The following is a 13349-nucleotide window of genomic DNA, read 5'->3' on the forward strand; positions in this document are numbered from 1 at the left end:
ATGCGAGCGCACACTAAAGCCGGCTCATGTTCAGTTTCTCATCAACCAACACCCCCAAGTCCTTCTATGCAGGGCTGCTCTGAATCTCTTCTCTGCCCAACCTGTAGCTGTGCCTGGGATTGCTCCAACCCTGGTGTAGAACCTTGCACTTGGCATGGTTGAACTTCATGAGGTTGGTATCAGCCCACCTTACAAGCGTGTCAAGGTCCCTCTGGATGGCATCCCTTCCCTCCAGTGTATCAACCGAACCACACAGCTTGGTGTCGTTGGCAAACTTGCTGAGGGTGCAGTCAATCTCACTGTCCATGTCAGCGATGAAGATGTTGAGCAAGACCAGTCCCAACACCTATCGCTGAGGGACACCATTCATTACTGGTCTCCAGCTGGACATAGAGCCATTGACCACAACTCTTGTGTGCAGCCATCCAGCCGTCAAATTCTTCATTTGATTCATACATGTATAACACATTTTATTTCTGTTTAAAAAAAATAATGTTACAATCATCTCAGTTTTTAAGGAAAAATATAAATAACTTAAACAAGGTCATGTACTGCTGGATGAGAAGGATATACATGAGTAACGTGGACCAAAGAAGAATATCAAAACTGCATTGATAGGGAAGGGGAAGTGAAGTTAACTATGTCATTAACTATGGCTTTATGCTTCACGTGTCTGTACAGTGGGTTTAACCCTCTTAACAGCTTTCCATTCATTCTCTTATTGCTATGGAATAGGATTCTAAGTCTTCTCCAGGCTAGTCATGAATATTATGCAATCCAATAACTTTTGTCTTGTGTTAGCATATACAAGGCACAACAGAGGTGCCTCTGTTTATATTTAACATGTGAAGTAATCACCAGATTTCAGAGATCCAGGTAGTTATCACTCCCGTAGAAGCAAAGAGATATTTCTAGAGTATGAACAAACTAATGGGTTTTATCAGTTTTTTTGCAGGTCCTTGGATGTTCAAGACAGCAAAGCAAATTAAAAGAGCCCCTTCTCTTTTGCTGTCATGGTAATTTTGCACTTGAACATATGAGGATTTGTTAATATAAAAGCTATTTAGTAAGATGTGGAGTGATTTTCTTACAGCACTGTCTTCAAAAGTAGCAATAAATGTTGCATATCAAATTACAACTTTCTTTGAAATGTGGCTTCATTAAAAAAAAAAAGACATCTTGAACACCACATTTTTCTTTGGTGACTTCAATGAGTGGTAATCTACTTAAAAGTAAAGATAATTTTCTAATTGCCAGCCCACTAAACTCAGAGTGAAGATCAAGTGGCTACATTTTGGTTTATGCCTCATTACTAATATTGATACTTCTGCAGGCCAGGATGGATTTTTTACCTTGTAAGTTCAGAACCTCCTCATCTTCCTACTTTTCCTCAGTTGCCCCTTTCTCTTATTATGTCTCTCCTGAATCGTTGCCCAGGTATTGTTTAGATGCACCATCAGAACAAGTTGTTGGTACCCCATTTGTGTATCTGTACTTCATATAGATTTTCGGAAGAATAAATCGTACCTTAGAATTCATACATGAAATGAGGGGGAAAAAAAACAACCACCTTCTTTAACATTTTTTTCTGATCTTGAACACAGCTGTGGAGAAACTGGTAAATGCTGCATCCTCCATAAGCACTCTGCTGAGCATGAGCTCTAGGAATAGCCAACACAGCTGTAGCAGAGGAAGTTGTTACAGCAGCAAATTATTGCTGCTAGAAGCTGGACAGAATATCATTTCTTTCCTTGGGAGCTCTTGAGCTGGCAGGGCTAAAAATTCAACACAATCCCAACAGAATGTATTTGATTTCTTTCTAGCTTGCCCTAAGAAGAGCAAGGGCAAGTGTTTCCATATATTCTCTGTAAACCTTCTCTGAATTTGGCAAAGGCAATGGGATGCCAAGTACATGGAGTGATCCAAGCTTTTGTATGAAATGATAACCCATCATTCATCTCAGCATCACCTCGTTCTTATCAGTTCATCTCAGTTCATCTTGTTCTTCTGCTGCTATTTGAGAAAATAGGACCTATTTTTCAAATATCCCATGTGAGAAGAGCAGCCTCTTCTGATCACAGCAAAAGTGTGTATATTTACCAGCTTCTTCTATCATGGTCTTCATGAGGTCTCTATCATGTCTTAATCCAACTAGTGTTGTCACCTTTCTTGCTTCCCTTCTGTCTTCCTGATAGTGCATAAGATGTCTGCTGACTTTGTAATTAAAATGTCTGGTTTGAACTTCACTTTGCAGACATGTCTAAAATTGGGCAATAACTTAACACATGCAGTTCCAAAGTCTTCAGTATTGCACAATGGACCAGTCATTAAAGAAGCAGACTTTTTCTTCAAGATCTCATTTAGGAGCTGACTTCCCCACTGCTAGAACAGTAAACCCAGTGTTGTCTTTCAGATACTCCTCTGAAATACCTGAAGTGTAACAGTCCTTCAGCTGCAGTTCCCTGTCCTTTCTGTTACCCTTCCTTTGCTAATCACTGCTCTTGTGGAGTTAATAGGAAATTTGCACAGATATATTAAAGCAATTTTGGTGATGGTAGGCTTCTGCAACTTAAAAATGGCAGTCTTCATGGGGAATAGGAGGAATATCATGGTGTGAATATATAGGGGTTACAATCATAATCCAAGCTGGAGGTACATTCTGCATACTTTCATCCTCTTGGAAAGTAGTATTCAGTACATGACTCCACAGATGTTTTTGTGTACTCTGAGTGTCGCACTTAATGTACTTCTACACTTGACATTTTAAGAAATAAAACTTTTTTCAATATAGATGATGCAGTAAAAGACTTTCAAAGGATAATTACGACTTCAAAGACATTAGTTAGGACAGCAATTCCTGAATAAAAGCAACTGGATCCTCTTTAGTTATTCCCTAGTTAAATGCACTAAGAAAGTGAAGTGTTAGAATGGCAGAAATCTGAAGATGGAAACACAAAGTGAGAGAAGTTGGAAGACCTTTTTTCTCTGAAAAATGTTATGAATCTCAAATGTTACCTAGCACAGCCAACTGAAGTTCAGGCGAGGAATATTGTGTGGATTTTAGCAGTACTTTCATAGAAACCACCCATAAAGGCTGTCAAATTATCAATTTCAAAATTAGGAGACAATGTAGACTGAAAAGGGTGACTTGAAGCAGCTCCTGAAAAGTCGTGCGCCCAGACATAAGCAGAAAGGCAGCTGTTAACAGACAAGGTTTCCTTGTCAGGGCAACAGATTTTCCACTCTCTATAGCTTTAACATCATGCCTAGATGAAGTTAAAGCTTTCAAACTGAACCTAGCTTTTGGCTGGTTTGTTTCTTTTTAAGTAATGGTCGAGTAAGGGCTGGTAATGCATGCATCATTTTCCAGAATATATAAACAGGTAACAAATTATTAGTGTTTACATAAATAAGAAATAACCCAGTCAGTAATAATGCTCTTACAGGGATGAAAAGCTAAAGCCATCAGCATGAACCACCCCCATCTTTCAGCAAAAGGAGCAGAGGTTAAATCCTGTGTGTGTTGTGAGTGCTCTGTAGCTTTCTGTACCACTTCAGCGTAGTGGATTTGGTGCAATAAGCAATTACACTGATGCACCAAGAAAGAGTGACCTGTTGGATAGTCAGTGCTCAAATCTGAGCTGAGTGAAAATTTAGGAATACCAGACACTTCTAACAGTGACCCAGTAGCAGTGCGTTCTTCAGGAGGAGTAACTGTGCCAACAAAGTTCCTCCCCAGTCTCAGGAATTTGATGATTCACTTTTGCCTTACAGGATAAGGATTTAAATTCTATATTTTTTTTTTAAATAAAATGCCACATTGCTTTAGAGTTTTTCTCTATGTTAAATGTACAGAACAGAGTTTGATAACAGGTTTGCTCTAGAAGATTGAAGTGGGATTTGGTTTGTTTATTCTTTTTTGGGTGGTAATAAGCAGAATGATGGCTGTTCCCATTACCCATAAATACATATTTATGATGTATATTAGAAGACTTTTAGTTCAGTGCTTAGCAGTAATTTGGCTTAGTGATTTGTTCAAGTTCATTTCACGTTTAAAAAAAATTGTTTTTCTCTGAACTCCTCTGGTTTTGCTTGATCTAAATTAAATGACGAGTAATATTTTCATCAATAGGGAGCACTGACAGTTTAGCTACTAGGATTTTTCAAGTATTTTAGATGCCAATTCAAGCACACTTTGGGGCTATAAAATGATGTTTTAATTGCACTTAGTATTCAACTATTTGCTGTTTCTTGTCTATTTGTTATGCAGTGAGCAGCTGTTTCTGTTGGCATGGACACAATGACTTCTATATATTTTCCATGAATCCAATGAATTTAAAATCAAAGAATATATATTAGTATCCAGATTTATGAAATGCATGAATCTACATTTTGTCAAAATGCATGTTGGCATACCAGTGTGTTTCTCAGTTGCCAACTTTAACATCATCTCTGAAATTTCTTAACTGTCTTTTCAGATCTATCCTATTTATATTTTTATGCACTTCCTATTTTGACATTTCACTTTCAGCCATAATCTAATATTTTAATTAAAGTATATTCATCATCAGTCTTCATATGGGGGTGCAATATTACTCTTATATTCCTGCCATGATCTTAAAAAAGAACTGTCGTGGTTTAAACCAGTCCACACAGCTCGTCCACTCACTCATAGAATTATAGAACAGTTAGGGTTGGACAGGACCTCAAAATCATCTAGTTCCAACCCCCCTGCCATGGGCAGGGACACCTCACACTAAACCATCTCACCCAAGGCTCTATCCAACCTGGCCTTGAACACCGCCAGGGATGGAGCATTCACAATTTCCCTGGGCAACCTGTTCCAGTGCCTCACCACCCTTACAGTAATAGAACTTCTTCCTTATAGCCAATCTAAACTTCTCCTGTTTAAGTTTTAACCCATTACCCCTTGTCCTGTCACTGCAGTCCCTGACAAAGAGTCCCTCTCCAGCATCCTTGTAGGCCCCCTGCAGATACTGGAAGGCTGCTATGAGGTCTCCACTCAGCCTTCTCTTCTCCAGGCTGAACAGCCCCAACTTTCTCAGCCTGTCTTCATACGGGAGGTGCTCCAGTCCCCTGATCATCCTCATGGCCCTCCTCTGGACTTGTTCCAACAGTTCCATGTTCTTTTAATGTTGAAGACACCAGAACTGCACACAGTACTCCAGGTGAGGTCTCACGAGAGCGAAGTAGAGGGGCAGGATCACCTCCTTCGACCTGCTGGTCACAATCCTTTTGATTCAGCTCAGGTTACGGTAGGCTTTCTGGGCTGCGAGCGCACACTGAGGCCTGCTCATGTTCATTTTCTCATCAGCTTGTTAACAGAATCTCATCCAGCTTGTTATCCTCTCACATTCAGTCTTTGTCCAGAGAGATTTTTCTGGTGTGACAATAATGACATAGTACAAAGTGCAAGATTTTTTGTAACGACTGTTTGTTTAATTGGTAGTGGAGTGCAAAGCGTTTTCACTACTTATGTACTGTAAGCTTTGTCTATGAGATCAGACAGAATTATATCTCTGCACAGAACCACAGAACAGCATACAGGGACTCTGAGATTTCTGCAGCCTTTTCTAATGCATTATATAATGCCATCACTAGAAAAAACATCCTGAATTAGATAGAAAAACGTTATCTGTGTCTCCTGTTCTCATGTTCCAGGTTTCTTTCTCAGCATTTCTACTCTCTGTGTACCCCAGGAATTTTTTCTTGTAATATTCTGTTTAGTATTCTCATAATATATTTTTGAGTAAAAAACAGTTCTTTTATAAATATTTGTGAACTATAAACAATAATTCATCTCATCCCAGTATTCAGAGTGAGCAAAGTGTAAAAATACTGAGGCAAATAATTCGCTTAAAGCATGTAATGTATATGCTGCAGCAGTACACATACATCACTAGAATACTGTATATGCCTGTCCTATCAACAAAAGGGCAGGTATTCCCATCACATGGAAGTTGGTTGGCACAGCTAGTTCTCTGTGGGAATCTGGAAAATGGACAGAAAATGATTTTGTCAAGGACAAAATGAGAAGAAAGGGCAACACAAGAATAAACATTAAGTCATTTAGGCATATACTTTAAAAGATTTGAATGATTGTGATCCAAGCAAAGGACAGTTAAGAGTGATAAATGTAATAACTCTGGAAAATAAATGAGAAGTCATGTAAGCTTTTCACTGAAACCACAAAAGGTTGACTTACCATAAGCTATAAAAGATGTCATTAAATTGTCAGCCTTTAACAAGAATCGCCTGTTGTGGTTTCTGAGATGTTCCTTCCTCTCCCTGTACCCTTGAGTACTATGTACACCTCCAAGAATTGATACCTGTAAGGAAGTTTCAGTGTCAGACTGATGAAGTAAAAACCAAAAGAAGTCATCTCTTACTACAGTAACAAGAAATCCCATTCACCTCAGCAGGTCTGGTCATAGGTGTATAGGTTCAAAGATCTGTCTCTAAAAATTACACTGTGCTAAATATAAGACTACAGAAGACAGTTTAATAAATGGGCTACATCAAGTCAATTCAGTGGTGTTCTGTGGGGTGTAGTCTGTGTGCCAATAAAAATCTCCATGATTTACATTAATTCCATTAAAGTAGCACACCACCTCCAAATATTTATAGAGATCAAGCAGACTCACTTCAGGATGATCTCTGCGTACATACCAGAGGTACCATTTCCTGAAATGTAAACAATTGGCATCTGCTGAGCCATAATCCCTAAATCAGAAACACAAATGTTTGGATTAACAACAAGTGGAAAGCCTCATTCTTTGTTGTTGACCTCCCAGTACATTGGGGTTTTTTTTCTTTCATTTTCAGTGTTACATGCATGACTAGCATTCTTCATCCAGGACTGGAAATGCAGTGGCTTTTTGCCATAGTGACCAAAAAGGACAGCGGTCATCAAATTCAAGCCAATCCAAACAATAACTGACTTGAGGAGATTTGGAATCAAGCCTTCAATTCCGTGCTACACATATGATGCAGTATGAAAAAAATGAGATTTGATATCCTCAATCAGAGAAATATAAAAGGATATTTATTTTACCTGTTTAAAAGGGTAGGTGGATCTGATACAAGAAAAAGTTGAGGAAATACAAAACATAGCTTATGTATAATGTCATTGAAATCTACATGTTTTTTATATACCTAAAGTTTTAGCATTCCACTGCACCAGAGACATATTGAGTGTTTTAGCACAGACCCTGAGCCACGGTCTGTTATATTTGCAGTGCATATACCCATATATATGGATACAGAATGCAGATATACAAAATAATCCGTTGTATAATCTGATGCTGTAACAATGAGCAAACTGCTTAAACTCTAATTCTGAGGGAATGAAATTTGAAAGTCTTCTCCAGAGTAGCTAATTTTTGGACAGTGTTTTTTCTTGAAGAGATTAAATACAGACCTAGTGGAGAGCACTGAGAATTTCGAGAAGGGTGAGGAAAGTCCTGTCTGGGCTGCAGGTGTTGTTGCTCAGGACCGGGGGCACAAGCAGTGATCTTGGAAGTCCTGCCCATTCTGTTCTGTGCTGTGGGTTTTGGGCCATATGAATCCCAGTAAGACAATCAATAATCAAGCATTTGCTGGGCTTTCGGGGCTTCCAATCTTCCTCTTCCAAAGCCATGCTCCAGCCACTGCTCCCAGCCACCCTGACAGAGGCTCTAAAAGTTGTTGGAGCTACTCCAGCTACATAGCAGGACAAGAAACCAAGTGCTCCCAGAATCACAGAATCCCAAGGATTGGAAGGGACCTCAAAAGATCATCTAGTCCAACCCCCCCGCAAGAGCAGGGTAACCTACAGTACATCACACAGGAATTTGTCCAGGCGGGCCTTGAATATCTCCAACACAGGAGACTCCACAACCCTCCTGGGCAAAGGAATCAAGTCTGAATTGAAGACATGATTCCCTGCTCCAGGTCCACCTGCCTAGTAAAAAAGTTTCTTGCAGCCTGCGCTTCTAAAAGCAATGGATTGGTAACTGCAAATTGGAGTCAGCTGTGAACTCTCTGAACCAGTAGCTCTTTGGAGCCTTTTGAGATGGTCACTGGGTGTTGGCTTTGGTAAGATGGCAGGGAAGCGGACATATTTCCACTGGATTCTGCCTAGTTTTACACATGTGCATCACAGGTACTCAGTGTGCACTCAAATTTTTTTATTCCACAAATCTATTTGGCAGGAAAATAACACTTAGGTAAGTTTCAGGGAAGACTGCGATTGTCCACATATAAAAGATTAATGTTTTGAAAATTTTGCAGAACAATGCAAAATCGGTAAAATGTCCCTAAGTACAATTTTAATTGTCTTAATAAGTACTTTTCATGCTCTGTTTTCATTTTCCATTAATTTCTGGACACATTAGATTTCACTTTACTCTGTAAGAAGAAATGAAGTTTTTCAAATTTGTTGTTAGGTTATATAAATTTTAGGACTTTGCATTGGAATTTCCTTTATGACTTCAAAATTATCAAAATAATTACTTTTGTCTGTGCAGATATGGAGAGTGTGCTTTCATTTCTGCTTTGTCATAAAAATTCAAAAATTCTAGGCTGTATAAAAAAGCATTCCCTGAATCCTAGTGTCAACATTAACCTATTTACCTTTCTAAAATAGACTGTACTTTTACCAGACATCCCTTTAACCCCCGGCAAAAGGAAACTAGCTCTTGCCATGCTAAATAATAAGCTGTGTAAATTTCAGTTTTTGGGGATCTATACTGTGCCTCCAATGGGAGAAAAAGTTATTTCCAGTGGTTATGACTTTTGGAAAGAAGGGAAGGGGAAGGAAGAGGAGAAGAAAGGAGAGGGAAAAGAAAAAAAGAAAAGAGAAAAGATTAGAGGAAAGGAAAGGGAAAAGAAAAGGAAAAAGAAAATGTTGGAGAAAAGAAAAAAAAGAGAAGGCAGAAGGAAATAAAAAACAAAAGAAAAATCTTAATGTTACAATCCATTGATAAATTAGTGTTCTTGGGTTAGTCTTACTGGTTAAATATTTGGGAGCACACAAAAATGCTTCATAAACACAGTGAGAGCTCTTATAATGTAAAACCTCTGTCCTTTCTTCAAGCTCTTAGTAAGAAAACTGAGTTTTCTACCTAAATTATATTCTTCCAACTAAAAGCCAGAATGTCCTGCCACTAGTTAACACTGTCAAAACACCATATCTCAACTATTCTTGCTTGTTTAAGTAGACATCATTCCTTCTTCTGTCTAGTTTTGAATGGTATTTTTGCATTTGTTACTCTCTAGGCTCTTTTTCACAGTCTCCTGGAAGCAAAACATAAAATCAATGATGCTGAAGTTTATGTAGGCTTAATATTAGGCAAAAAATGAAAGTGCCTAGTCCTGCTGTCGATAGGATGCATTTGTGTAGTTCTCCATGTAGCACTAAAGTAGGGTAAGTGACAGCAATCACATTCTAAGAGGAAGAGCCATATGGTTCATTTTATGGGCAGTTGGTTTTATAACAGTTCAGAACAAAACATTGATGACCCTTAAACAGATTCAGATTACCCATGTAGGTGGGCAAAATAGCCATCCACAGTGCTGTGGAGTTCCAGTCTTTTCCATGTACTGCCCTTTTGGGAAAGCATGCCAAGAGTTGTGGTTTATCAAGAAAGAGGAGAAATGTTTCCTCCAGGGAATCTATAGATTCAGCAGGCAGTTGTCATGGTTTGCGTGGTTACTTGGGGTCAGAATACAGTAATTAGTTCATACCTCTCGTCTTTAGTGCCTCCAATAAGAATGCCTTTGAAGGCATCCCCAGACAAACAGAACAGTCTGTGGTGATATGCCATACTGCTAATTCAAATATGTAGACACTAGAAAAGGTTGTAAATTCACATTTAGGTCACTATATATCTGTGTGCATGTGCCTAGCTACCCACATGTGCATCCATATGAATACTAGATCTCTGAAAGAATCTTAAATGACTTGCTTTGGCTCTTCTCCTTCCTTTTGATACTGAGCTGTCTATATGAATTGAAAGTGAGAAAATAGTTAATACAGTATCATTGTAAACCCTTCCTTATTGATGACTTACCTTCTCCCAAGACCCAGCATCATAGCACAAACCAACTGGTATAACCTGCAGCTAAAACTACATCTTGGAATTCTGCTTCTTTTGTAGGGAAATGTATTTCTCAGTAATACTAACGTTCAGACTCAGGGAAAAAATGTATCTAAGAAAGTGTGTTATAAACAGAATCTCAAGCTATTGCTCTGCTTGATTATACTAATCTGTCTTCCTGAGAATCAAGTGAATTGTTACCTGTCATTGCATCCCCGTGTTCATCTCTTAATACTTGTGGGTGTGATACGAACCACTAAAAGAAATTCATTGCCCAGACTAGATGATTTCCTCTGTTACACGAAGATATTTTTCCTATTGTGTCATTTGGTTTGATAAGTGCTAATACAAAGGTTCTTACCTAGTGCTTTTAAAATGCTTACTGATCTACAGAGACAGAAAAAGCAAACAGCAGTTAACAAATTGCTTTGACAGATAGTGCAGTCCCTCGGGAGGCATTCATAACATTGTCACCAATGTTAAGTTATTCTTTCTCAGGAGCACCGTTAACAGTCACACCACCGAATGTGTACGTAATTCTGTAACATCAATCCCAATGCTGGGCAGCTTTCCCAGTCTGAGGTTCACTAGTAGCAAAACCACGTCAATATTGAAAAGAAAGTGGAAACAAGCCTAAAGTGTTAAACACACATTTTAAAGTCCCATTAATACAGGCATTTACAGGTACCAGAACTGAACTCGGAACACAACTGAGCAGTATATTGACTTTTTAAAAATTGTATACAAAGAGACAATTTGTGTCTTAATTTTAGTTTTGATTAATAGTTTGTTTTTCTTCTAGTCTGTTTTAGTCCTGTTAGCCAGAAAAAATAATAATTTTGAGAAGAATGGTGTGTCAATATAGATAATAAGTTCGATATGAACTATGAATGGGATGCTATTTGAAGACAGATATAATCGGTGTAAGAGTAAACAGGTAAATAGTATTCAGAAATTGGCACAGAATTATTTGTTCACAACTTTTGTGAAACTTTGACTGGAAACCCGTGTGCCATTATGGTTTGTTGAAAATCAAAAAGAGGTACAGAAAATAGTTCTGAAGTGAGCAAAATTTAGGGAAAACTTACCAATAGCAAAACACAAAAGATACTCTGTGTTAATTCAGTCAAGACTAAGAAGTAGCTTGACTACGGCCTCCAGGATTTCTGACAATTCAGAGCTCTCTAATTTAGGAGAAAGAAAAGTATAGTTAGCTGGAGCCAAGAATACCTTCTTGTCCCCCCTCCACCAAATTAACAATGGGATCTTTTAACCACTGGAGTAATCTGCATCCTTCTGAAAGATACACTGCATCTCAGAAGCTACAAAGGCTGATAATTTTGGGACCGCACAGGAGTCTAGACTAGACAATAATGTGCAGTTTCCTCTGCCCTTAATATCTATTTCTGAATTTAAGAATCTGCAAGTCAACAAAGATGAATGGGGTTAACAGAATCTGGCCTTCAGTCATATATATTTTATCATTTAATTGCATTTCCATTTGAGGATTATAATTCAGTTCTCTTATAACTTTATCTCTGAAATTTTTCTACAGATCACAGAAATAGTCTTTCTTATTCTAGTAATTAAACTTTGAACCAATAGAAGTTCTTCAGCTTGAGACTCTGGATTGTCATGAGAAACATCATTTTTAGCTTGTTATGTGGGAACACAGTAATGATACAGCGCAAAAAGCATTAGTGTCTGTTTTAGCCCCTGAGCTATATAAATGTCTGGTTCTGTTTTGATCATGCTTGATATGCCATGTCTTGACTAGGTTTTATTCCATTCTGTTTTTACAGGTTAGTAAGACTTTAATCAAGAAAAAAAAAAAAAGTATCTAATGAACAGCAATTTGAAGCACAGCATTTGGAAAGGTCAAAGTGGTACATTACATCCTTATTATCCAAAAGAACAGATGACTTTAATATCCTGGCAGCATTTTCCTGTGAAGAAGATATTAAACAAGAACTGTAAATGGCACAAGGTTGCCTCTTACTTTCTTCTGACAAAGACTGCAACAAGATGATTAAACTGTACAGAATAAATCTCTTTCTAATGTTCAGTTGTAGATCCTGCCTGCATTTCAAAAACCTAAGCTAACCAGAGTGCCAAAACACATGCTATTTGTTTCAGGTACCTTAGAACTCATTTTACTGCTTATATGACCCAGTTTCCATTAATATTTTCTGGTCTTAAAGATGGAAAGGCATATTACTTAAAGGTACACAATGCAATGAGTTTTGTCAAATGCTTCCGCTGAACTACAACAAAATAAGCTCTACATCAGCACTGCTTAAAATATAGGGGTTTCAGCTTCTGTTTGAATAGACCTAACAACAGAGATAATGTATTCCAACATGCAGTGCATTGCATTTGTCCTGTCTTGGAGAGTCCTTGAAGGTATGGAACAGTTCGGAGGCAAAGGAACTTTATGTTTATCTTGTTAACAATTTGATTAAACTAAGGAGCTGTCACATTCTTTAAATCATTATCTGCATGAAGACTCTTCCTTTTACTTTATAGGTCTAAGGAGAGCAAAAAACCTTCTGGAGCTTGATGTCGTATTTTAACGCTAAAATACACCATCAGGGTTCTCATGTTAAATCTTCTTATGACAAGTGAACAAATACTATGCTTAAAAATCAAAAAATTAGTATATAGCCTACACCTGTATTAGTTAGTAGTCGTCATTCCACATGAGATATGAGGTATGCCATTACATAGGAATGTAACAAGTTCCATATTAAGGATATTCATAATTATTAAAGAAAACACTTCATATTGTTCCAGAAGATCAGAAGATATCTGTTTTGAAGTATTGCTGGCTGAAGTAGACCTACATGGATTTGCAGAAGCTCGCAAGTAGAAATCATATGGAACCTTTTTTTTCCACACCACCCAGGGAATACATTTGAAAAGAAATTTCTCCATGGTACATTACATGCAGCATCTTGCTGAGAAAAGTCATTCTGCTTCAGTCAAGAGAGATAAAATGAACATTTCCAATATATGTTTTCAGTGTCTCGAGTGAATATATACGTGTGTGTGTGTCTGTGTGTATACATGCATACATTGTTGTCTTTTTCTGCACCTTAGGTGATTCTATTTTCCACTGGAGATTTTAAATGTATTTTTCATCCTTTATTTTGCAGATATAAAATAGGATAGTTTTTACAATGTGCTGGCAATGTGCAACCTATTTTGAAACTCAGAAGGTTTTGCAAAACTGTAAATGTCTCTTCATTT

At 37.9% G+C, this 13349-nt stretch overlaps 1 protein-coding gene across 3 annotated transcripts in view; it reads left to right on the plus strand.

The window, feature by feature from the left end:
• Positions 1–13030, plus strand: part of KHDRBS2 (KH RNA binding domain containing, signal transduction associated 2) — a 372973-nt gene extending 359943 nt beyond the window's left edge. For 2 of the 3 annotated variants that reach the window (XR_010613227.1, XR_010613229.1), the window contains one exon: positions 11903–12165. The gene's annotated coding sequence lies outside the window, so the exon portion shown is untranslated. Of the gene's footprint in view, positions 1–11902; positions 12166–12893 lie in introns of those variants that run through there. The other variant, XR_010613228.1, reaches the window with a different exon arrangement.
• The last annotated feature ends 319 nt before the right edge of the window (positions 13031–13349 follow it).

This window comes from Lathamus discolor, chromosome 5 (assembly GCF_037157495.1).
Source record: "Lathamus discolor isolate bLatDis1 chromosome 5, bLatDis1.hap1, whole genome shotgun sequence".
NCBI lineage: Eukaryota > Metazoa > Chordata > Aves > Psittaciformes > Psittacidae > Lathamus > Lathamus discolor.